Raw genomic sequence first — 23,894 nt, forward strand, 5'->3', positions numbered from 1 at the left:
CAACATGTACAATAAAAAAACTGGCCAGAAACTTGTTATGGGAGGGAAGGATGGCCACACAAATCAATGTCAGGTCTGAACCTGAATGATTTTGCTCTTCCCAAAGGGTATATAAACTCCTAAGAAAACCTAGGTACAGGGCATAAGGGAATTTAGTTTACAAGATACGGGAAACAATTTTTTAACATTGATTTTCGAGAGAGAGAGCACATGCACACACAGGGAGGGGCAGAGAGAGAGAGAGAGAAACAGACTCCTAAGCAGGCTCCAGGCTCTGAGCGGTCAGCACAGAACTTGACTCAAGGCTTGAACTCAGGATACAGGAAACCAATTTAAAAGGGGCATTACTCTGCGTGTTATACAGATGGCTGGATTAGATAGCAGTACTCACTCCTTCAGTAAGGACTGGACTACAAAGCACTAAGATACTAAAAACAAGCATCACTTTCACCAACAGGACTTGTCAACATAGCAGAAAACAGTGGGGCTCTAGAGTCAACTAGATTGGATTCAAATCCCTATTCTGCCACCTGCTTAACACGAATTCCCTTTCCTTCGTTATTAAAGCCTCGGTTTCCTCACCTGTAAAACAGGAACCAACACTAAACTCACAGGGATAATTATGTAAGTTACAGAACACAAGGAAAGGCTAATGATTGTGGTTTCTATTTAGAAAGCCAGGCAGCATGCTCAAATACAGAAATAAGGCAACAAACACCACATGTATAGTGACCACTAAAGGAACTGAGAGCGATTGCTTTGGTCTTAGGTGGTTAGGGAAAAGGTCCAAAAAACAAACAACAAAAAACAAAAAACTTAGGAGCAGGGGCACCTGGGTGGCTCAGTCGGTTAAGCATCCAACATTGGCTCAGGTCATGATCTCACCATTCGGGAGTTTGAGCCCAGCATCTGGCTCTCTGTGAGCAGAGTCCACTTTGGACACTCGGTCCCCACCCCCCTCTCAAAATAACTTTAAAAAAAGGTGGGGGGGGGCAGCTTAGGGGCAGTTTGAACTCCCTGTTACAAAGCTCAACAGATTTCCACTCGTTCATGTTGTTATGGACTCATGAAGCGTAAGAACAAGTATTCACGAACAGTCACTGATGAGACATTCTTAGTGGTTCTTAACCTGAGTCCTGGCTCTCCCTGAGGGTCTCATGCAAGAGCCGAGAAGCAGCAGAAGAATCAAGAAGCTTCTCACCCAAAAATGCGAAAATGCTGTAGACCTTAAGGAGCAAAGGGCCCCAGGAAGCCTATTCATGGGCTCTAAAGACACACAACACTCAGCAGCAGGATACTATTGACTTTGAAACGAAGCCCAAGGTTACCCAGTTGTGCCTCATGAATCAGACAAACACCACGCTCCTCTTCCACCACACCCTATCTCCCAAATGGCACCACCGTCCATCCTGTTGTGTGAGCTCAGAACCCAGGGGTCACCCTGACCCTCCCCTTCCCGTCCCTCCCAGAGCTCTCATCTCTCCTCTGCCATCGTCACCATCACCCTTCAAGCAGGATTGCTTTAGCAGCGTCCTATCCAGTCCCCTCACACTCCCCCTGCTCTCTCCCTCCAACCTCATCTCTGAAGGGCAGGCTGAGTGAAATTAAAAAAAAAAAAAAAAAAAAAATCTCAAAACCACCTTTGCCCACCTCACCCCTCCTAGCTTTCAATAGCTTTCCATGAAAACAAGGGAAAGTTTCATGGAAAGGAAGCCATACCATTCTGTGATCGTAACAGGGACCAGTATGAGCCCCAGAATAGGTAAGAGGGACAAACCACATGATGTGGGAGAAATTTAAGCAGGACACAGAAGGATTATCAGAAATATCTAGAGCCCCCATGTATATTCTCAGTTACTTAGGAAACTGTATGTGTAATAGAACCAGGGTTCAGTATAGGAAACATTCCATCTCCCCCTAATTTTAGAAATGAGCAGTACAAGGAGAAACCATTCATATCCCCAACATCTGAGATTTACTGTTAACGCCTAGGCTTATTTACATCCTTTTTAAATTCTATTTTAAAGAGAAAGCACAAGCAGGGGACAGAGGGGGAGAGAGAACCTTAAGCAGGCTCCATGCTCCACAGCCAGATGCAGGGCTCAAGCCCACAACCCTGGGATCGGGACCGGAGCCAAGATCAAGAGTCGGACGCTCAACTGAGCCACCCAGGCACTCCTTTACAGCTTTTAAAAATTAAGTATTTTGAAGATTTTCTGCAACACAGAATAGAAAGGCAAATGCAGAAATAAATCAGCACAGACCTCTACAAAAATATTGGCAATAGGCAAAAACCATTCCAGGCATCTTTGTACATACGTCAATAGTTGGATCGATACAAGCATCAGCAAGCTAGTACTTCCTCATTTTTTCTTCCGTCTGCCTCAAGATTTTTGTTCAGTTCCTTTCTTTTACAGGATCTAGGCTCGTAACTTTCACCATTTTCACAATCTGTCCTTTTCCCGAATTCCGAGTTGTCAGGCATTAGCTCTACCTATGCTTAAATAGGTTCACACGCTTACCCTACATCCCACATCGACTCCATTCTTGGGATAGTTTTGATTCAGCTTTTTAATGGTAGATCTTAGCACTCCTTAGGAGGACCACATCTGATATGGTCGCTGCTGCACCCTTACTGTGTATAGTTTAACATTTGTTGACTGGTGAGATTTGTAACTACAGAACTAGATGAAAAACAACCTATTAAGCCACATATCCTGTGTCTGTGGCCCGTGTAAGGCTATCCAACATCGTAAATTCCTTGTAGAAGGGCTGTAAGAAAGTCATGAACCAGAAATCACAATTTTACAAGATGTCTTGAGACTTATTTCAAACAAGTTCCAGGAACCTGCAAGGTAGCTTAAGAATATATAAATGCAGGGCGCCTGGGTGGCTCAGTCAGTTGAGCGTCCGACTTCGCCTCAGGTCACGATCTCGCGGTTTGTGAGTTCGAGCCCCGCGTCGGGCTCTGGGCTGATGGCTCAGAGCCTGGAGCCTGCTTCCGATTCTGTGTCTCCCTCTCTCTCTGCCCCTCCCCCGTTCATGCTCTGTCTCTGTCCCAAAGATAAATAAACGTTAAAAAAATTTAAAAAAAAAAAAAAATATATATATATATATATATAAATGCTTAGGGCAACCTTGCAAAAGCCAGGTTTATTCACGTACAGGGCAAACAAACCTTATTCGGTCGAGTTCAATTTCAGATTCCAAGTTGCTATCACACTGTGCTAGGATCATACTGGCACGGTCAAGTATCTAGTTAATTATTTGTAACTGTTCGCCATTTATAACTCATCTCAGCAGAGCTATTCCTAACTTGACTACTTTTCAAAAATTCAAAACTCTGATGGTTTAGAAAATGCTTTTACCCTTCAACAAACTTCTTTTGAAGGGTTAACTACAATCTGCTGCAAGCAAACACTATAGTTAAGAAATGAGGAGGCTTGCCATGTCCCAAAACTTCCGCCAAGAGTCAAAAGTCCATAACCTTCTAGACAGATCTAGACAGATCTTCTAACCTTCTGTGACCAGCCAAAAGAAATTTATTCACCAAGTCATTATGAGGGTTTTAAAGAATGACAAAAATCCATGCAAGTGACTTTTCAAGATGTGTAATAACCTATCTATCCTTCCTATAGGCAAAAAGGATATAAGGACTTAACTGCCTTCCCTCCTGATTCCCACATAACCAGCCCTGGATTTCCAGGACTCCTGGCACTGGCCCTTTAAACAGGAACACACGGTCAAGTTCCTCTGGGCAGTACAGGGATAGGGCTGCTACTGGTTCCCTTTCTCAACTGCCCAATAATTCTAGAATTACTGCTTCTGGCCTAACCACGGTAATAGTTGCTCTATCGATGGCTAACCTGCTTCAGGTTCTGTGTCTCCCTCTCTCTCTACCCCTCCCCCCACCAAAATAAACTTAAAAAAAAAAAATAAGATTTGAGATACCCCAATTCAGATAGTCTTTGCCTACTCTGAACAGACAAGAGCACCCAATTAGGACATTCGTTTTCCATTGAACATTTTAAATATCCTAACATTTATACTCTAATTTCCCACTCCCCTGAACATAGTTCATTCTCTCATCTTAAACTAAGATGCCATGATTATACTCCAGGCAAATTAATATTTTGGAGCATCCGTGTTTGCAAAGAACCAAGTCTCCTGTGACCTATCTGCTATCTGCTATGGGAAGCTTCTGGAGATTTCACAACCTAAACCTAACTGTGGCCTTGTCCTGACAAACTCCATCTACCAGCATGGATATCAGAATTCCCCAGTCCCCTGCGGAAGGCCAATTCACCCACCTCAAAGCAGTTTTCTCCCCAAGGCCTTGGTAATTGTTTCCCATTACCGAGATTACCTTCAAGCCAAAATCCATTGTTTTTGCCTGAGCCACAGTCTGGCAAACATTTCACAGTGTGTAGCTGGTCTGTAAGGCTTAAATGTCTTTTATTATCTGTTCCCAAAGAGTTTAATGCAATACATAACCAAGATGAAGGTGTGTTTAACACAGAACTAATCCACACTATTTTTACCCCAAAACGATCCTTACAGTTAAGCCTGGGATCAATAAAGTGCACAACAAATGGTACAGCTTACACTTTTAGCTCCTGCAATAAAAGTTGTAATTCAGGCCTTTCGTTTCACCTGTATAATTTTATAAAAGCATTTGAAAATCTGATCAAACGCCCATATCATAATTGGCAGATTCCGAGTTCTAAGGATTATTTTGTTGGTGTGCGGGGGCGGGGGGGGGGGGGCATTCTGGTTTGAGGACCTAGGTTAACATCCGACTATCTGCATAAAACATTTTTGTCCTTTCTGGTGGCCTTCAGAGGCAAGCTGCCACTCTTTGGTTGGCAACTGGAAGAAATCAGATAGGGTTTGGGGTTAATGCAGCAAAAGGAAACCAATTCTATTTAAAGGTCTTAGGGGGAGAGAGAAGGGAGTCAAGGAAAAACAACAGATTCTGGCGTTTACAGTTCTTTAAATGTACTCCAGAACAGCTGTTGTATTTCTTTCGAAGTTCCCCTCAAGTAGTAACGACAAACTATTAGGTAGCTAAAATGAACAGAATAGAAATATAACTTCCTTTACGAGAATCGTTTTTCAGTAACTCTAGGAAAACAGAAGTCATGTAAGAAACTTTCTTAGAAGCTAAAAGTTAGCTTCCAAGTGGTTTAAAAAAAAAATCATTGCGTTAACAAGAGGGATCTTAGGCCAAGTGGAAGTTTAAGAAATTTGAGCTTTCCAAAAGAATCCACATTCTTTTTGAGCCCCCTTTTCCGAAGGCCTCATTTTAAGAGAATAGATTAATACCGGGACAAATAAACAGACACTAAGGCAGTGATATCGGAAGTACACTTGCAAACTTTGTAACACTCTGGGATGTTAGGACTCCTGACGTGTTAGAGTCAGCTTCCAAACCCAGCCATCTCCCCTCCCTCAGTTGATAATGTAACCGGAACTGTTTAAGCTGTGTATCTATTCTGTTCCTTTTAGCACAGGTTATCTACACCATCTACCCACCCCGCCCCTCCTTCCCCCTCCAACACACACCCACACTCACTCTTCAATCAATATCTAAAGAGTGCCAAGAGGGGAGAGCAAACTCTCTTTAGCTCTGCAGCTTCACACTGTGTAATGATAAAACTGAAACATGTGAGCCCAGGATCCCTGCGATAAGTAGGTCCTCGTTACCTGGAGATCAGGCAACATGTTTCCACCACCAGTAATATGCGGGTGGGGGGAATTTTTTGTTGCTATGTCCAACAAACTACTTAGCACACAGATTCTGTCAGTGTCTGAGAATCAGCTGTATGAAACCTGTGCCAAGAAGAGCCAATTAAAATTGCAAAAACATCTTATTTGTTGCTTATCCTCCATTCTACACAATGTCCCCCCACCCCTTCTTCCCTCTAAACTCCCACAATGCTGTCAAAGCCCAGACACAGCTGCAGAGCTTGCTCGTTTAGATTTTAAAAATTTCGTCTATTAACACAGCTACTGAATAACCCCCAAACCCCACATGTTTAAGATGAGCGTAGGGAGGAGGGGTGGAGGGGGACAGAACGGGTGTCGCCCTCAGCATACCAAACTTGCTTGCAGAGCAGCTGCAGAATGAAAACAATCCTGGAAGTCAGGCAAACCAATACGAGGAGAACATACAGCCCTAGCAGATGCTCCCGGTGCCAGTCTTCCCTCATCATCTCCTCCCGATAATTTAGTAAAGCAACATTAGGTGCTTCCGCGACTATGCAGAGCATGGTTCACAGCCAAAGTGGGTTTTTTTTTTGTTTGTTTGTTTGTTTGTTTGTTTTTTGCGCGCAAAGTCAAAACAGCCAGTTCTGAAAATTGGACTGAAGTCTTCCGTTTAGAGCCAGGCAGGAATGGAAAGGGGCAAGTTTGGTCAGGGACCAAAGAAAACCAATGTTCTCTGGGGATTGCAACAGAGCCCTGGCAGCCTCAGGGGATAGTGCCAACCCCAAAAAGGCTCCCTGAACAGAAGAAAAGAGGTGTGAGGCCAGGTTATCAACAATACCCAAGGGGACCTGGGATTTTCCAAAGGCCTCTGGAAGAACTGGGCAGCCTGGCTGGAAGGATTTTCTGAGTTAAGAGAAGAACGGGTCACCTGCCAAAATTTGAGTTTTAAGAAAAAAAATATTCCAGGTTCAAAAAACAAACTACCAAAACCCATACCTATGTTGCTTACACATTTCAGGAGTCCAGCTCAGTTTTGGATTCGGGGAAAGGCACAGAAATGGTCGTCACAGGCTCATGCTTCAGCATATAGGATTTCACGAATTCCACTCAACCCAGCTCTTAATACTCCAAATCAAAAGGCCAATGCCAACGTGGTTGGTCTTCCCCTACACAGCACTGAGGCTTATTAGGAAGTTAAGGTTAGTAGTTCAACCAGGTTTACAGGTCGACCATAAACTGCTCTGTTTACGTGGGCAAATTAGTGACCTCATGGAGATTTGGTTTCCTAGTTGTAAAGCGGAAGAAAATTTTTAAGTTTTGAGACTAGCATGCAAGTGAACTTGGCTTTAGGGAACAGCTGACAATTTCTAATCCTTTATCCCCTCAGCATCCTGAGCCCTCAGACATCTCAGGGTCCCCTTGGGGCCTCCCCATCTACCCTTTCCCAGGATTTTCTAGTTTAACTCCATAGAGGAAATGAAAACCGTTATGGATTCTAATCAGGTAGCCTTACAAATAAAGGGGACCTATGAGCAGAGTCCTAGAAGGGCAGACTCCAGCCCACACAGTCCCACGCGGCCAGCTCCACTTCCCGACCAGGGGAAGGCCCATGGAGCAGTCCCCTCAACTCTCCTGTGGCCACAGGGTCCTTCCTACCGCAGATAGGGGTGCAGGGGTAGGGAATATTTATACTTGGGAGGAGACGGGAAGCCGACCTGAGAAGGGTAATTAACAGGTGAACAGCAGAAGGTGGTTCACAGGATGGGATCTTTCCTCCGGAAACCTTCCCACCCCTCCCCCCCGCCCTCTGTTCTGCCTACAGGCCTTCTATTTATCCCCGAGTCCCGGCTTAAGTGTGTCCCACAGAAGCATGGTCTCTTGGAGGTTGGGTCGGGCTTAATTCTCGTCTGATAACAAATAAAATCATCAATTATGATTCTCTAATGGACCCTTCCATTGGGCTTGAAGCACATACATCAATCTTATTTGATAGGATGTCCTATACACCTAAAAAACCAAGGGGGCAGGTGGCTAGCACTCAAATACTCAAATTCATTCGACCAGGAGCAAGCACTCCCTAGGTTTTGGGCATGATTAGAGTGGGACCATTTTAAAATCACTAGTAAGAAGATGCGTGCATTAGAACAATGACAATTTGTTTTTAATGATAGTACGTGGTGTCTGAGAAGATAAGTGCTTGGCTGAAACGAGACTGAGGGTAATGGAACGATATGGATCAAGAGCCTTAAAGTTCATACCATGTAGCCTAATAAACCTCCCTTCTAGGGATCTGTCCTGTAAGAAAAAACTGCTATCCAAGGATAGTCACTGTATGGTTTTGATTAGCAAGAAGCCAAACAAGGTCACTGTCCAAAGAAAATGATAGGTGTTTTAGGATTACACACATCATGTTTGCAGGGAATATTAAGGACATAGGAAATTACCAATTTTAAAATTGCAGTGACCTGTAGGACTTAAAATCCATCATATTAGCCATTTTGGGGCATATGGTTCTCCAGCATGAAGTAAATTCCGCAGCCACCCCTGCCATCCACACCTCCGGGACACCGTCATCTTCCCAAATGGAAGCCACCTGTGAGACATTAACTCCCCATTCCCCGCCTTCCCCCAGCTCCTGGAAGTCCTCATTCTACTTCCTGCTTCTGTAAACCTGACTACTGGAGGACCTCAAGTAGAAGCCCAGTATTTGTTCCTTTTTAATTTTTTAGTGTTCAGTTTTGAGTGACAGAGCATGAGCTAAGGAGGGGCAGAGAGGGAAACACAATCTGAAACAAGCTCCAGGTTCTCAGCACAGAATCAGACACAGGGCTCGAACTCACAAACGGAGTTCATGCTGAGTCGAAGTTGGACGCTTAATCGACTGAGCCCAGCCGGGCGCCCCTGTCCTTTTGTTAACTGGCTTATTTCACTCTGCATCCTGTCTCCAAGGTTCATCCGTGTTGTAGCACGTGTCTGAATTTCCTATTTAATGGGCACTTGGGCTGCTTTCAACCTTTTGCCTATTGTGAATGACGCTGCTAGAATAGAACGGTTGCTATGATGATCTGTTCACATCTCTGCCTTCCTTCAGTTATTTGGGGAATATATCCAGAAGTGGAATTGCTGGATTGTAGGGGATTTCTAGGCTTAGTTTTTTGAGGAACTACCGTACCATTTTCCACAGTGGCTACAGCGTTTTTACAGTCCCACCAGCGATACACAGGTGTTCCAATTTCTCCACACTGACACCAACCTGGTTTTCCTCTTTTCTGGCTAACAGCCCTCCTAATGGAACTGGCATCTCATTGTGGTCCTGTTTTCCATTTCCCTAATGATCAGTGAGGAACACCTCTTCACATGCTTAATGGCCATGGGTGTATCTTCTATGGAGAAATTTTTATTCAAGGTCTTTAGTCACTTTGTAACTGGTTGTTGGTCACGGTAGGTTCTTAGGTGACAGAAGTTACCATCTAATAATGTATTTAACTCTCAACATACCAGGAAAGAAAAAGCCATATACACACTGGAAGAGGAAGTCTAACAGATTAACAAAGATTACTTCTTGACTTTGTCCTTCACACTTTATTTGCAACAGTCCAAAACACGAATCAGAGGCAAGGAGATAAGAATTTTAAACTCTGAATCCAACCACAAGGTCAAGGTTTCGATTAAGAGTGCCTGGGTGGCTCAGTCAGTTGAGTGTCCGACTCTCCATTTCGGCTCAGGTCATGATCCCTGGGTCGTGGGATCGAGCTCCGAGTCTGGCTCTGCACTAAGCTTAGCACCTGCTTGAAATTCTCGGACTCTCCCCTGTTTGCACGTGTGAGCTCGAAAATACAAATTGAAAACAGCACCCTCTGAAGAGTTTCTGAAGTTAGCATCCAGGAGGAGGAAAGCCCCCACCCTCCTCCTGCTTGTCCTGTTAGGGCACACAGTAGGTGCACTCGAGGAATCCCATGTCCTTTGGGGGTTGCTGACAAGATAACTGCCGGCATTGGTGAGGACTCAATCCCCTTTGTTCCCTCCATGTACATGCTCCAGACCCCTCCCTCAGCCTCCAAACAAGCACAGTGCACAGAAATGTTCTCTCTCTTCACAGGACTTGGAAAGTAGTTCCAACAAGATAAGCCTATCAACAGACAGCATTATGGAAAACTAAATGACCATGCAAATACACACGCTGAAAACTATTAATGTAGACTCTTCTAATAAGGTCCCATTTATTCAGAGACCACTTTTATCCTTGAACATCCATCAGAACAGCTGGGTAATTCATGCTGTAACAGAAATACCAATAACGACTAAGTGCTCTGAGGAATACAAAGCTTTTCAGCATTTAGGGGAATCCATTTCCATTAATAATCACTCTTGTTATATTTTGTTAGATTCTCTATTAGGCACAACTACTTTACTGTGATTGTAATAGACTTCATTGACAGACTTCCTGCCTCCATGCTGGTTTCTCTTGGAGAGAAATTTCCATGGGACAGAGGTGCTCATGAGGTAGGACCAAAGGAAAATCTCAAGTCTTCATTCTACCTAAACCAAAGATGTAAGGCTCCTTAAAAGAACTAGACTCTTAAATCACAAGATCGCTTAAAAATACCACAACCTCTTTAGACCTCACAGAAAATGGAAGCATGAATCTAGATAGGATGCCCGTGTCCCCCCCCCCCCCCCCCCACCAAACTCTACATCAGAGGCCACGAAATTACTTAGATACCACAGGTATTGCCAGAATTCCCATGGTCTATTCCAAAAGGTAGTACATTTATACATCCTGTTGTGAATGGGGCAGTTTTCTTTTGCTCTACATCATCGGATTCAAGAGGAAAACACAATGATCACGTCTTTGAAAGGAAGAAAAGCTCTAAGAAAAAATAAATGCTTTAACAAGGCAAACAGTCTACATGGTCTTTAAGACGGTTTTCATTAAGGCTATGGCAAGACATTTAACAAGTAAGGTTATACTCTAACAAATACAGTAGTCAGAAGTTTCCTTCACAGAAATAAACATACAGATGTAGCAGAGACCAGACCACTCAAATATTCCCATTCTTCCCAGTAACTTCCAATCAGTCCCCCCACCCCCACTGGAAGGTCATGTTGCTCTGGCCACCAAGTGGGGGGCGGGGGCAGAGGAGTCATTTCTGAGTAGAAATGATGAAAAGCCCTTGTGGATATTCTCGTCTCTCTCTTCCCTAGCTTCTGAAGGAGGCAGCCTCAGGCTCTAGATGCCAAGATTCTACGACTATGTGGACAAGAGTCCCATCGTGGGCTCACAGTGACCACGGATGCCTCTGGGAGAAGCAAACCTCTCATGTTGAGCCACTGCCATTAGGGGATTAATGTGTCACTGTGGTATGGAACTGGCCATCCGGACTAGCACAATCCAAGTGTAACGGTATTAAATACGTACCATGGCACCAACTACATAGAAGTCTCCACAGGTTACAGAGGGAGACACGCAAAGGGGCCCTATTTACACTTTAGGTCAGAAGGAGTGAAGGCCAAGGGAAACGTTGAGAAGACAGGAAGCATGGGACATAGGCTCTCTGGACCTGAACTACAAGACCAGGTCGTCCGAAAACACAGCTCAGACCACCAGACACCCAGCTCCACCTTCCCGGATAACAAGTCCAAGAAGCAGGGAGCTAAGATTTCTCAATTACATGATGCCCCAGCTCCACAGATCTCTCCGGAAGCACCCGCTAAAACGTGATCTTCAGGGCAGACTTTATCAACAGCATCTTGAATATGCCCCCTTGTCAGTTTATGGGATTGCTCGAGTTAAAAATACAGAGTACTAACAGACCAGATTCTTAGAACAAACAGTCTGAGTAGACAGAGTGAAAGCATGCATCATATTCATTCCTACCAGGGTTCCCAGAGTCTGAACCCATCAATCCTACCGCCAGCCTCGTCCACACAGACAGGAGTCCAAAATCCCTTCTTCTGTGGCTGTTTTAAAGTCCATCTTATTTATAAAATTCTGCAATCTCGTTAATTCTCGAGCACACAACCCTCCAAATACCTTTTCCTGCGATCATGCTGAGGCCCTCTTAACAAAATACTTGAAAAATGAAGTCTCTAATAGAATATCGGGGCTTAACATCTCTCAAACAGTGACAAATGCTCGCTTGCCTACTGATCCCTTTTATCTCTGCTGATAGGATAGATATTACAGCTGTACAACTAAAAAAATAAAGTCCTTTTACGGATACGTACAAATGTCCTAGCTGAGTAAAGGCAGAGGGGCGACGGTTGGGGTGTGTACCTCCCTTGATTAGCTGAGAACCTCTTATTCCAGCAGTTTCCTTCTGTATTAATACCCAAGAGAAAAGCAGAGAGGAGGAGCCAAGAGCAACTCAGTGAAGACTGAGCGCTGAATGCATCACGTGTTTCAAGCACTCTGCTTTCAGAGGGTTCTTTCTGATGAATGAAAGGGTAACACCATTTTCAACCCGGTTGGTTGAAAGATGTGGACCTTCCCAGGGAGCCGGACCCTCAAAGACACAACTACTTTGGTAAGCGAACAACCCTCAGTCAGCAGTTCCTGCAGGGAATTGCTGCTCAGATGGGCATGGACACAGCACCTTTTGCTCTTGGCCCCATGACAGTATCTGCCCCCAACATCCCACCCACACAGCTTTTATCTGTAAACCTCACCCTGCCTCCGTCAACCCATCTCCTTCCTCCCTGGCTTTTCCAATACCAGAGCCCCTCCCCGGCTTTGTTCCTGCCTCGCTGACCACCCCCCCTTCCCCACTCTGGCAGGCTCATTCTCTTCTCCACACACCAGGACAGCATTCTAAGATGGACTGTGACTGCTGTTGGCCGTCCCCCCAGGCACACGAATCCTTGCTATGTCATTAAGGAGAGGGCTCGTATTTCCTCACCAGCTCTGGCCACCCCTCTCAGCCCCACGGCCTCAATCCCGAGGCCTTCCTGACATTCACCTTCAGCCCTTCTGGAGACCTAAGGCACTGCCCTTTCCACAGGTTCAGAAATCACATGCTCATCCCCCAAACCCGGGCTTCTCGCTTGCTACACAGTACCAAGGGACACCACGGCCCTGCGGATCTTTGACCCCCACCCTCCCGCTTCCACGAGCCATTCATCACCACGTCCAGCAGATTTCACTGAAGCAGACCCTGGATGTATCAACGTCTCTCCACTACGACCTTCTGTAGTTCTAGGAAATCTCTCACCAGAATCAAGGTGGGCCTCCCAATGGGCTGCCCCCATCCACTCTAGCCCGCTTCTAGTTAGTTCTCCATTTGATGGCAGGTGTTAACCTTTCCAAGGAAATTCAAATCAGGCTACCTTCCTTCTTAAAGCTCTCCGAAGGATCCCCCATGGCTAGACTAAAAGGCTAAGCAGGCTATTGAACCCCCTAGGCTAAGAGACTGGGTTAAAAAGATTTCTATTTAAGACCTGCAAGGTGGCTCCTGTCTGCCTCTCCAGCTTTTTCCTCACGCTGCACCCTCACTCAGAATACTCCAGAGGGTGGGAGAGGATAGGCCAAAGAGGCGAAGAGTACCAAGAGGTACACACTCCCAGTGAGTCTCGGGGATGAGCCCAGGTAGCTGCATCAGTAGAGCCCAAGATCCCTGTAAGTGTCGGGACGAAAAGCATAGCATAGGAAATATAGTCAATCTTGTAATAAGGTTGTATGGTGACAGAGGAGGACTACGCTTACAGTGGCATCGCATTACATACAGAACTGCCAATTCGCTATATCGTACTCCTGAAACAGTGTAGGTTAACTGTACCTCAATTAAGGATTTGTAGACCAGACACGTAAAACTTCAGTGGATGTTAGGAAATAGCATCAATGTTCCCTTTACTGATCGTTCAAGTCCTTTTCATGAAACATTAGTATTTTTGCCTTATAAGGTTTTTCTTGGGATTGCAACAGAAGCACAGCTATGTTCACGATCCATGAGGAATGCCAGAGGCAAAAAGGATACATTACGACATGCAATATTAAATACTTTTTATGATTTTATGACCCTAACTCATGGGAAGGAACAACAAAAGATGGTTTGATTTGCTTCAAAAACTCCATTAACTAAGGACTTCTCTGGGTCTCTAGAACACAGTGTTCCTTCCTTTCAGGATCGCTGTACAGGCTGGTTGCTCTGTCCAGAAAGCCTTTCCCTTTTTCTTGACCTCAATAACCCCTTTTTATCCTTAGGAGCTCATTCAAATGTGGTTTCATTGAGATTTTCCTGACCCCCTCCCAAGTTAGGACCCTGTTTTATCTACCAGCTGAGTCCTGAGGCCTTTCCTTTATAATTCCATAAGCAATCTATAGTAATTTGCCCACGTGACTACTGGATTAGTGGCTGGGTCCATTACTAGAGGGATTACAGCAGACATGCTCTCAGTCTGGCTTATTTGCATATCCAGCATTAGGCACTACACTGGGCAGACAGAATGATGTTAAAGTACACAATCTGTTAAATAGATGATAATCTAAAATTTTATACCTCATTTTGTGAAATTCTCCTACAAACTTGTACTAATCTTCAAATAAAAGCTAACTACTAATGACTTATTTCCAATATGTGACATGAGAAAGATGTAGGGAGGGCAGACAGGAAACTGAAGAATTAAATTATGGGGGTTAAGGATAGAGATGTTTGCAGAACTGATTTCAAATGCTGGGAGGTTATGGAAGTAGGAGAATAAAAAAATGTAACAATATTTTTAAGTAAACCGATCAAAAGTAAAACAAAGGTGTCCCGTCATTTAGCAAGCCTCTCCTTTATCAAACTTCAGAATATCAAGAATCACAAGTACTCGTTAGAGTCCTATCAAACAAGCCTCATGTGAAATCTGGTGATCACATCAGAAAGTACACACCACCACTTCTGAGAGAGGCCAAGTTTGTGATGGCCAGATTGCACCTGACACCGGAGAAGTTCAACATAACTGATCTCGACAGTTCAAAAAGATGGACCGAGCAGACCTACAGCAAACCTAATTACAAAGTCTCCCAACCTCAGGTAAGGAGGGAAAAGAGGACACTCCTAGAAAGTAAAATGGCAGGGCTGAATTCCTCTTTTGTCAAGTATAAACTCATTCCATGGATCTTTGAAACCTCAATTTAATATTTGCTAGGCTTGACTGAACTTGTTTTAGATCACCCTATCCCACCGGAATCTAAGACAGGAAATTAAAGGGCATGTTCTTACAAAGAGATTTTCCACATTTTAATAGGAGTGACTTGGCATGGAGGGGAGGGGGAGGTGACAGGGGGAACAGACAACACCTGGATCCAAGTTGTAAAAAAAAAAAAAAGTAATCTTTTAAAAATATGAAGGATTTACCTTTCAAAAGCCATTTTTGGATGATCACAATAACCTATGTTGGATTTTTAAAACAATGCATCCATCATCACAATCCATACGTAAATACTAACCTAACCCACTTAGTTGTAGAATTCAGACAACACAACCTTTACACCTCATCCATAAGATAACCTGCCCTCCTTTCGTCATGAAGATTAAATAAGCTATGCAAAGTGCCTGACCCCTAGCCATCCACCAAGGCCATACTCCATTTGATTTCAGGTACTATCATTCCCAGGAACATGGTGCCTGGTAGAGGATATGTACTAAATACATATTAGAGGAGATGTATGGTTGCCAGTTACCGACCCAAGTCTTAAGGCCTTACAACCGTAAAGCCGAACACTTCACACAAGAGGCCAGTTTTTTAAAAAGGAGGACAGGGATGGGAGACAGTAATGGAAATTAAAGGTCAAATTTGCACAAATAGGATTTGTGCACACAAAAGCATGCAGTCTTCTAAACAAAGTAATCCTAGGGCTCTGTCTAGCTCAAAGGATTGTAAGCCAGCCTTCAAAAAAATAGATAAATAAATCACAACTACTTACCCCATAGGGTTTCTCTCCTCTCAACTCTGTTCAGTTTCAGGAACATCGCATCCCAACTTGCTGCTTGCAACCTAGTTTCCTCTCTGATACATTTCTGAACACAGCAGTCGACTCCCACCACCAGCAAGTATTTCTCTGGTTAGACTACCGTTCCTTCAGCCTTCATCACACTTCCCACAAAGTCAAAAACAGAGGTGTACTCCTATTTGCTATTTCCTCTACAAATCTTATTTCCAGAGAGAGTACGCGGGTCCGAGAACACAAAATCAAAAGCCAATTCAAATACCAGATCTCAACTATAAGAGGTTCACATAAACCAGACAATAAAACCAAAACACTAGCTTAGACCCATCAGAAGTCAGAAGAATCTAACACCTCCCATGTTAATAAAAATAGCATCAAGGAATGAACGGGGTTCTCCCCCTACCCACCACCATCCTAAACCAACTCCATTCCTAAGACTAATTCCCAGGGCACCTGGGTGGCTCAGCCAGTTAAGTGTCGGACTCTTGGTTTTGGCTCAGGTCACGATCTCCGTTTTCAGGAGTTCGAGCCCCACTTTGGGCTCTGCACGGAGCACAGAGCCTTCTTGGGATTCTCTCTCCCTCTCCCCCACTCACATGGTCTCAGTTTCTCGAAAGTATTCCCAGTAATCGGTGATTTGTTTTGCATCAAAATTTCAGGGTTTCAAGGATTTTTAATTTTTTTTTGTAACATTTATTTTTGAGACAGAGCATGAACAGGGGAGGGTCAGAGAGAGTAAGACACAGAATCTGCAACAGGCTCCAGGCTCTGAGCTGTCAGCACAGAGCCCGACGCGGGGCTCCAACTCACAGACTGCAAGATCCTGACCTGAGCTGAAGTCAGCCGCTTAACCGACTGAGCCACCCAGGCACCCCAAGGATTTTTTCTTTTTAATTTGGTAACATAGATTTTTTTTTTTTGAGATACCGTTCTTGTATCAAAGAATTAAGAGAGGGAAACATTAAACTGATAACAGATACACTTGATCTTAGCCAAAAGGCAGAGAAGCAACGAGAGGGGGGGAACATATAAACACTGACCAGAAAGGTGACAGCTCTTTCATCTTCATTATCCTCAAGAGGTCAAAAGTTGGGGGTGGGGGGAGGGGGGAGGCCTGGAAAATAAGGCAGCCTAGGAATGACCAGGTTTGCTGGGCTCCCACACCAACTCTGATCACCTGATATTTACAGCTACCTGCTGTATAAAGTGGAGGGTTCCCAAGTTGAAAGAGGATCACGGTTAGCGTGCTCTGCCACAGCAGCTGGCAAGAATGTCACCTATTTGCCACCTTTTAGAGAACCCAGCTCCCTCATTACAAGGATGGCAGAGGCCTAAACTGGATTCAAACCAAGATTACCTAATTTCCAGTCTAGCACTTCCTAGGTGATTTTTTTTTTGTACTTCTACAGTTAAGGAACCATCAGCTTTCTAGACATCTCAAATCATTTAGCCAAAACTTAAATTCCTGGGTGAAAAGGCCCCCGATTCTTATGAAAACCCTCTTCCCTCCACCTCAACAGCATATGCTTCTGTACAACACAGCAGGTCCCAGAGTAGAGGACCATCTGCTTCTTCAGATAGGCACACACCAAACTCCCCTCGTGTGCTTATTCTCTTTGCCCCCCAGATGTTCCAGGGTACAAAAATAACTCTCAAGTCCCAATTCTGTTGGAAATTAAGACCCCGAACAAAAAATACCGTAAGTTCAGTCACGCGGGTGAGGCTCAGGCAGGTTAAGTGGCTATTTGACAATTAGCAATTCTTTCCACCACCACCCACAGACACCCACACGCACCTCTCACCCACAGTGCTTGGTAAAAACCAAGATTTGCATAGAGGTATAATGAACACCATACATTTGGAAAGACCTGACAACCTAGTTCCCACGTGTAGCATGCAAGTGTTCCCACGTTGATAGTGGATACTGCAAAACTTAAACCCATTTGACTAGGTTAAAACAGTCCTCAACTTGGGATGGTTTGATAGGAAAATACTCCACTGGTGTTCTTTCCGCAATATACATGCACATGGTTACAACAGCATCTTAAAAAAAAAAAAAAAAAAAATAAATGGGTGGCTCGGTTGGTTAAACATCCGACCTTCAGCTCAGGTCACGATCTCACAGCTTGTGGGTTCGAGTCCCACATCAGGCTCTGTGTTGACAGCTCAGAGCCTGGAGCCTGCTTCAGATTCTGTGTCTCCCCCTCTCTCTACCCTTCCCATGCTCATGCTCTGTCTCTCAATAATAAACATTAAAAAAAAAAATTAAAAAGAAAACCATGACCCAGATTGAACCTGAGTCTGATCAAACCTCTGTGTCCAGGTGCCATTCTGCTGAAAATAGATCAAGGTGCTGTGTAACTGGGAGGGTCACCAAGAATTCTGACCACGGGAAACTCTACAGGTCCAAAGACCCTGGCACTCCCAGATACATTATAAGGGAAATGTATGTAAAATGTTAACATGGAGACAAGCCAGGTGAAAGATCTAGGGAAACCCCCTGTACCATTTTTCACCCTTCCTGTACCTAAAATAAGTTCAAAATAACCGTTTGAAAGGGAAAAAAAAAAACAAAAAAACAAAAAACCTTTCTTTCAAGTGTTTGAAAACATAGAACCCCAATCAGTGCCAGGGACAGTTTAATCACCAAGAGATGTGGCTGGTGTCTCAGTTAATGAGCCTACAAGTCCCTACTCACTGCCCCACCCCAGATTCAAAGCTTTCTTCCCAGAAAACAATTATTTGAAACGGCAGGCTATTATCCAAAGCAGAAGTAACTTCCATAGAGCAGGCACAAAGGAGCAGAGAATGTAGCAAGGAAGCTGCCTACTCTCAGCACTTAAGTCCTAACAATATTCATAATTATTCATACAGTGGTAGGTCTTCACTTAGAATTTCCTGATTTTGAACAGGGCTCAAATACTCAAAGCAATAAAGACATCCAAGAATACTATAGGGAAATTCACCAAGGGGGGGGGGTGAGGCAGGAGGAACGATCATTCTGAGCTCCTTTTTAGAGGAACTTAGAAATCTAGGACATGAACAATTTTCCAAGGAACAATTAACAAGGACTTGTGTTGTTTGGATTTAGATAGAAAATGAGTTTTGAGAAAAGTATGAATAAACATGTTCTCAGATCTAGCACTTTGTTTATTTTGTGTTTCTATTACTGTATTTCCAAGATCAGAACCTCAGATCAACACTGCAACTATAGGAAATAAAGATCTGACTTCTTTATTTGGCTGTACTGTGGTCCAGAAATAAATTCTAAGGGTGGAGTTACTTTTACTACAGAAAGCAAAACCAAGTAAACTCCATGGTTACATTTTGTTACTTTTCACATCTTGTTTAAGGGGCTACTCTAAATCTCCAGGTACTAATTGTAGTATCTAGGATTAGATACTGACTTGTGCAGAATTTCACATAATCTAGAAAATGCCAGCTCAACAATGGTGTGAGATCTCCATGTAAGATTATAAGTAGCCTTAGGAGGGACACCTGGGTGGCTCAGTTGGTTAAGCAGACTTCGGCTCAGGTCATGATCTCACAGTTTGAGTTCAACCCCATGTCAGGCTCTGTGCTGACAGCTCAGAGCCTGGAGCCTGCTTCAGTTTCTGTGTCTCCCTCTCTCTCTGCCCCTCCCCCACTCAGTTTCTCAAAAAAAAAAAAAAAAAGAATAAAAACGTCAAAAACTTTTTTTTTTTTTTTTTTTTTTTTTTAGGGGCACCTGGGTGGCACAGTTGATTGAACATCTGACTTCAGCTCAGGTCATGATCTCACAGTTCAGGAGTTCGAGCCCCACACTGGGCTCTGTGCTGACAGCTCAGAGCCTGGATCCTGCTTTGGATTCTGTGTCTCCCTCTCTCTGCCCCTCCCCCGCTCATGCTTTCTCAAAAATAAACATTTAAAAAAAAATTTTTTTTAAGTAGCCTTAGGAACATAGCCTGTTCCCAAAGAATTAAAATTAGAAAAACAAAAGTCAGGAAAAAAGAATTTCAAGTAGACCTCTTCCTTGCTCACTAATTCCCATCCAATACCAACTCAAGATCTTACTCCCACTGGTCATCTACACTACAAAATATATCATCCTTAATGTAACTCCTAGACTTTAGGGCAAGATACCTCATCTCTAGAATGCACAGCCATTTTTCAAGTAAAGGGAATCAAGCGCCTACTTGGCAGGTTCCTCTCCTCACGTCTTTTCTTTCAATAGAAACTATTGGATGAGCACCTATGGTTACTGGCAACATCACTTAAGGTTCGAGGCTACAGGGTTACAGCTAAGTTCACAGGTTTATGACCTACCAAGCAGGAGGAGGAGAGCACCGGACAGGAGTTGGGGCTGGAGATTCAGGTGGTCACACTTGCATGATTACATTTACATCAAGTCACTCAACTCTGGGGACCAACTCCACAGCTATGAATTCAAGGACCTCAGCTATACAGTCTCCATAGTCCTCTGTCGATTTAAAATTCTAAGAACCTAGCTCTTCCTGATCCCTTGACTACAAAATTCACCAAGAAGGACAAGAAAGGGGAATACTTAGATGCATGTTAATTCAGGTTGTTAACCTACGTTTAAACACAAGCATGTGTTTATCACTTAGGAATATAGAACTTGGGGAGACTTGGTGGCTCAGTTGGTTGAGCCTCCAACTCTTCATTTCAGCTACAGTCATGATCCCGGGGCCATGGCATCGAGTCCCATGTCAGGCTCTGCACCAAGCACGAAGCCTGCTTGGGATGCTCTGCCCCTCAACCCTGCTTGTGCTCTGGAACAAATTTTAAGAATACAGAACTTAATATTAAATCTGATGCTTTTAAGAGCTACCCAAGTTCTTAGTAACCAAAAGATTGTGCCCATCTCACACGAGTATGTTCTACCGTTTCTAATAAATTTTAAACATCCCAAGGGAGCCTCCACATAGCTGCAGCCTGTTAGGACCAAGTCTACAACATACTGAATACAATTGAACATCGAAGGGTTACACAGGAATACAAACAAGGGCCAGAAGCTGACCATGCATTTCCAAATTTGGAGATAAAACTTAGGCCTTCATTAATTCTGCACTGATAAGAGAGTCAGCCAAAAGCACCTTGTTCACAATCTTATCAGTTACTATCGTGAACAGTTTTTCCTGCGTTTGTGAAGTCATGAAAACCATTAATATAACGGGAGGTAGGATACCAAGAGTTTAATAAACCCAGAGCCTCATCCGGGGTGTTATCCTCTGCTCCCCAGCACCCTCACCTTAACTTATCCTTCTACTGGGTTTTATTAGATTCGCCTTAGGCAAGGACAATGATGGCCAGTCTCCCCCCCCACCCCCGCAAAGTGCGAGAGACAGAACACAAGCAGGGAAGGGCAGAAAGAGGAGGAGACACAGGATCCAAAGTAGGCTCCAGGCTCTGAGCTTGTCCACACAGAGCCCGACACGGGGCTCAAACTCACAAACTGTGAGATGACCCGAGCTGAAGTCAGACACTCAACCGACTGAGCTACCCAGGCACCTTAACAATGGCCGGTCTTAATCATGCCAACTACTCCAGCTCCCACCCAATAATTAATCTTTATAAAATGCGATTTTGCATGTTGATTTGCATCATAGGAGCACAGACTCCGCTCAATCCCAGCAGGTGCTATGGTGCTTGATGGTGCCATTGAGCAAAAAGGGAAAATCGAGACCATGCAGCTCAACTCTGATACCTGGAGTTTAGACCTAATGGTCCTGGATGCTTCCGGAATGTTTAGTGTCTTTTTATTTATGTTTTTGAGATCGAGCATGAGCAGGGAAGGGGCAGAGTGGGTGACACAATCTGAAGCAGGCTCCAGGCTCTGAGCTGTCAGCACAGAGCTCAATGCAGGGCTTGAACCCATGAACCATGAGATCATGACCTGGGCCAAAGTCTGCCACTTAACCGATTGAGCCACCCAGGCGACCCTCATTTTTAAAGGGGTGGTCAAGTTTGAGGAGGAGGAGGATTGGAGCACCTGGGTGGCTCAATGGGTTAAGTCTTCGACTTCAACGCAGGTCATGATCTTGAGTTGTGGGTTTGAGCCCTGCTTCGGGCTCTCTATCAGCAGGGAGCCCTCTTCAGAGCCCCGGTGTCTCCCTCTCCCCCCACCTACCCCCTCAACTCTCTCAAGCATACCTTTTGCAAAAAGGTTTTCCGTATTAAGGAGTCATTCAGATTGAAGAAACTAATGTGAGACTCAACAAAAATCACTTGAATGCTCCAACTCGGCATGTGAAAAAGTGAGGTCTACTAAGATTTCAAAAATCATGCAAATGACTCAGAACAGGACCAGTGTTTTTGTATTCCACTGGCGAAGTGTTAAAACATCCATGTACAAACTTAGGATTACAACTGCACCAAAGAAAAGCACCTTTATGGAATAGAAGAGAACTAGGATTTGAACTCTTCCGTACATCGTAAGCAGTTAAGAATCAAGTTGTGGGATCTTGAATTTTTAGTCAGCTCCCATCTTGTATTTTCAAAATGACAGTTGCATGCATTAATTCAAAAGGAAAATACATGAAGCTCCTTTACTGCCTCTTAATTTCAAGAGCGACCCAAACAGAAGTTAAAAGCCTTTATAAGCCCGAGCCTAGCTTTCTTGAATCATTGGGAGTTTTATCCTAATTACAATAAACAGCACCACAAATCATGCTTTATTAGATAATCTAAGGGAAAGCAGAACGAGAAAAGTAAAAGGAATTGGCTACTTAGCGGTATAGCTTCAGATAGTAAAGATCACAGACAGACATTTACTGACTCCACCTGGTCTCAAAGCCACCTGACCATAAACTAGCTGCCCGCCCGCTCCCCTCCCCCTTCCCCCCTCCCCGCGCACCCTGCCCCCGACCCCCATCTGCTCCTACATAGTGGGAACAAGGCCAGTTCCCCATAGGGTGTTGGCACGTCATAAGCCCGGGTCAGCATAGTGCCAGGATTACGTGAGTTTTTATTCTGCAACTCTGAAACCCACGTGAAAGTCCTCTCTCCCAAAATGCATAGCTCCGCAGCACCCCTCTGCCTTCCTTTAAACACGTTTCTTATCAGGATTATAAACATCCAAGTCTAGCACCGTGGATTGGGAATAACCACTAACAACAAACCAGAAGTTCTGACCTTTAGTATGCAGTTCTGGAAACAGAAAATGATTTTCATTAGGTGCTTTTTCTACTTTTCCTTATTAAGGTTATGAACACATCATGTCTAACTCAGTGGATTATCTCTAGTCACGGAATTTCCATGTTGTAACAGCCTGGGCTTCCAACAGGATGCTGCAATTAACAGTACCAGCTTCATAACAGAGACCCTTGGAATAGGGTCAAAGCCATGCACTTCCTAAAGCAAGTTATTTTCTAGTCTCTAACACGACATATCTTTCACATGAAGACACAATGCTTTACTCTCCTGTAATTGCAATTTTCTGAGGAAAAAAGCACCACATAAAAAGGTATGAAACAGTGCTGGCATAGAAGCAGCATGTGGAGGAAAACACGTAGGTTTCTCGAATCAGCTTTTCCGTTGGGGCCAGGCACGTTTGCAACATTTCTAATAGTATGGACTCCGTCCTGGCCTATGCTGCTCCCCAATTATACGAGTCCCTCTCGCCACTGCCTCCTCCTGCTTTGCTCTAGCAATTTCCTCGCTTTAGAAAGCCTCCATCTCTCCCAAAGGAAATTCTCTGTATCCTACAAAGCCCAACTCCAAAGCTCCTTCCTAACGAGCCCAGGAAGTATCTTCCCCACCCCCATGATGTTTCGACCACCCCTATCTCATTCAAACTTCTATTATGAAGACACTTCGTCTAGCATTCCTCTCTGCTCAATGCCCAGCGCTCTGTCCCATGCCCCCCAGTGCCAGGCATGATCTACAGAGCAGGTGCACAGATCTGGCATCATCTCCCACTGTGACTAGTATGGCAACTGTTACAGAGTTCAAAGACTTCCCTCTTTCACACCTCCATAGCCCAGGTAGTGATGTAAGCCTACCGAACAGAACGAACCATGGGGGGGTGCCCGGTGGCTCAATCTGTCGAACACCCGATTCCTGGTTTCTGCTCAGGTCAGAATCTCAGTTCACGAGTTGGAGCCTCACATGGGGGTTCTGTACTGACAGTGTGGAGCCTGCTTGGGATTCATTCTCATCCCTCCCTCCCTCTCCCCCACCCCTACTGGGCATGTGTTCTCAAAATAAACTTAAAAATTGGAAGAAAAAAAAAATACGAAGCCCAACACTTGTG

General features: G+C 44.3%; 1 protein-coding gene and 1 pseudogene across 1 annotated transcript in view; both read right to left on the reverse strand.

The window, feature by feature from the left end:
• Positions 1-23,894, reverse strand: part of PRKCA (protein kinase C alpha) — a 424,558-nt gene that overhangs the window by 390,221 nt on the left and 10,443 nt on the right. The gene's annotated exons all lie outside the window — the stretch shown is intronic.
• LOC125927762 (uncharacterized) lies at positions 16,474-16,652 on the reverse strand (annotated as a pseudogene).

This window comes from Panthera uncia, chromosome E1 (genome assembly GCF_023721935.1).
Source record: "Panthera uncia isolate 11264 chromosome E1, Puncia_PCG_1.0, whole genome shotgun sequence".
NCBI classification, from domain to species: Eukaryota; Metazoa; Chordata; class Mammalia; order Carnivora; family Felidae; genus Panthera; species Panthera uncia.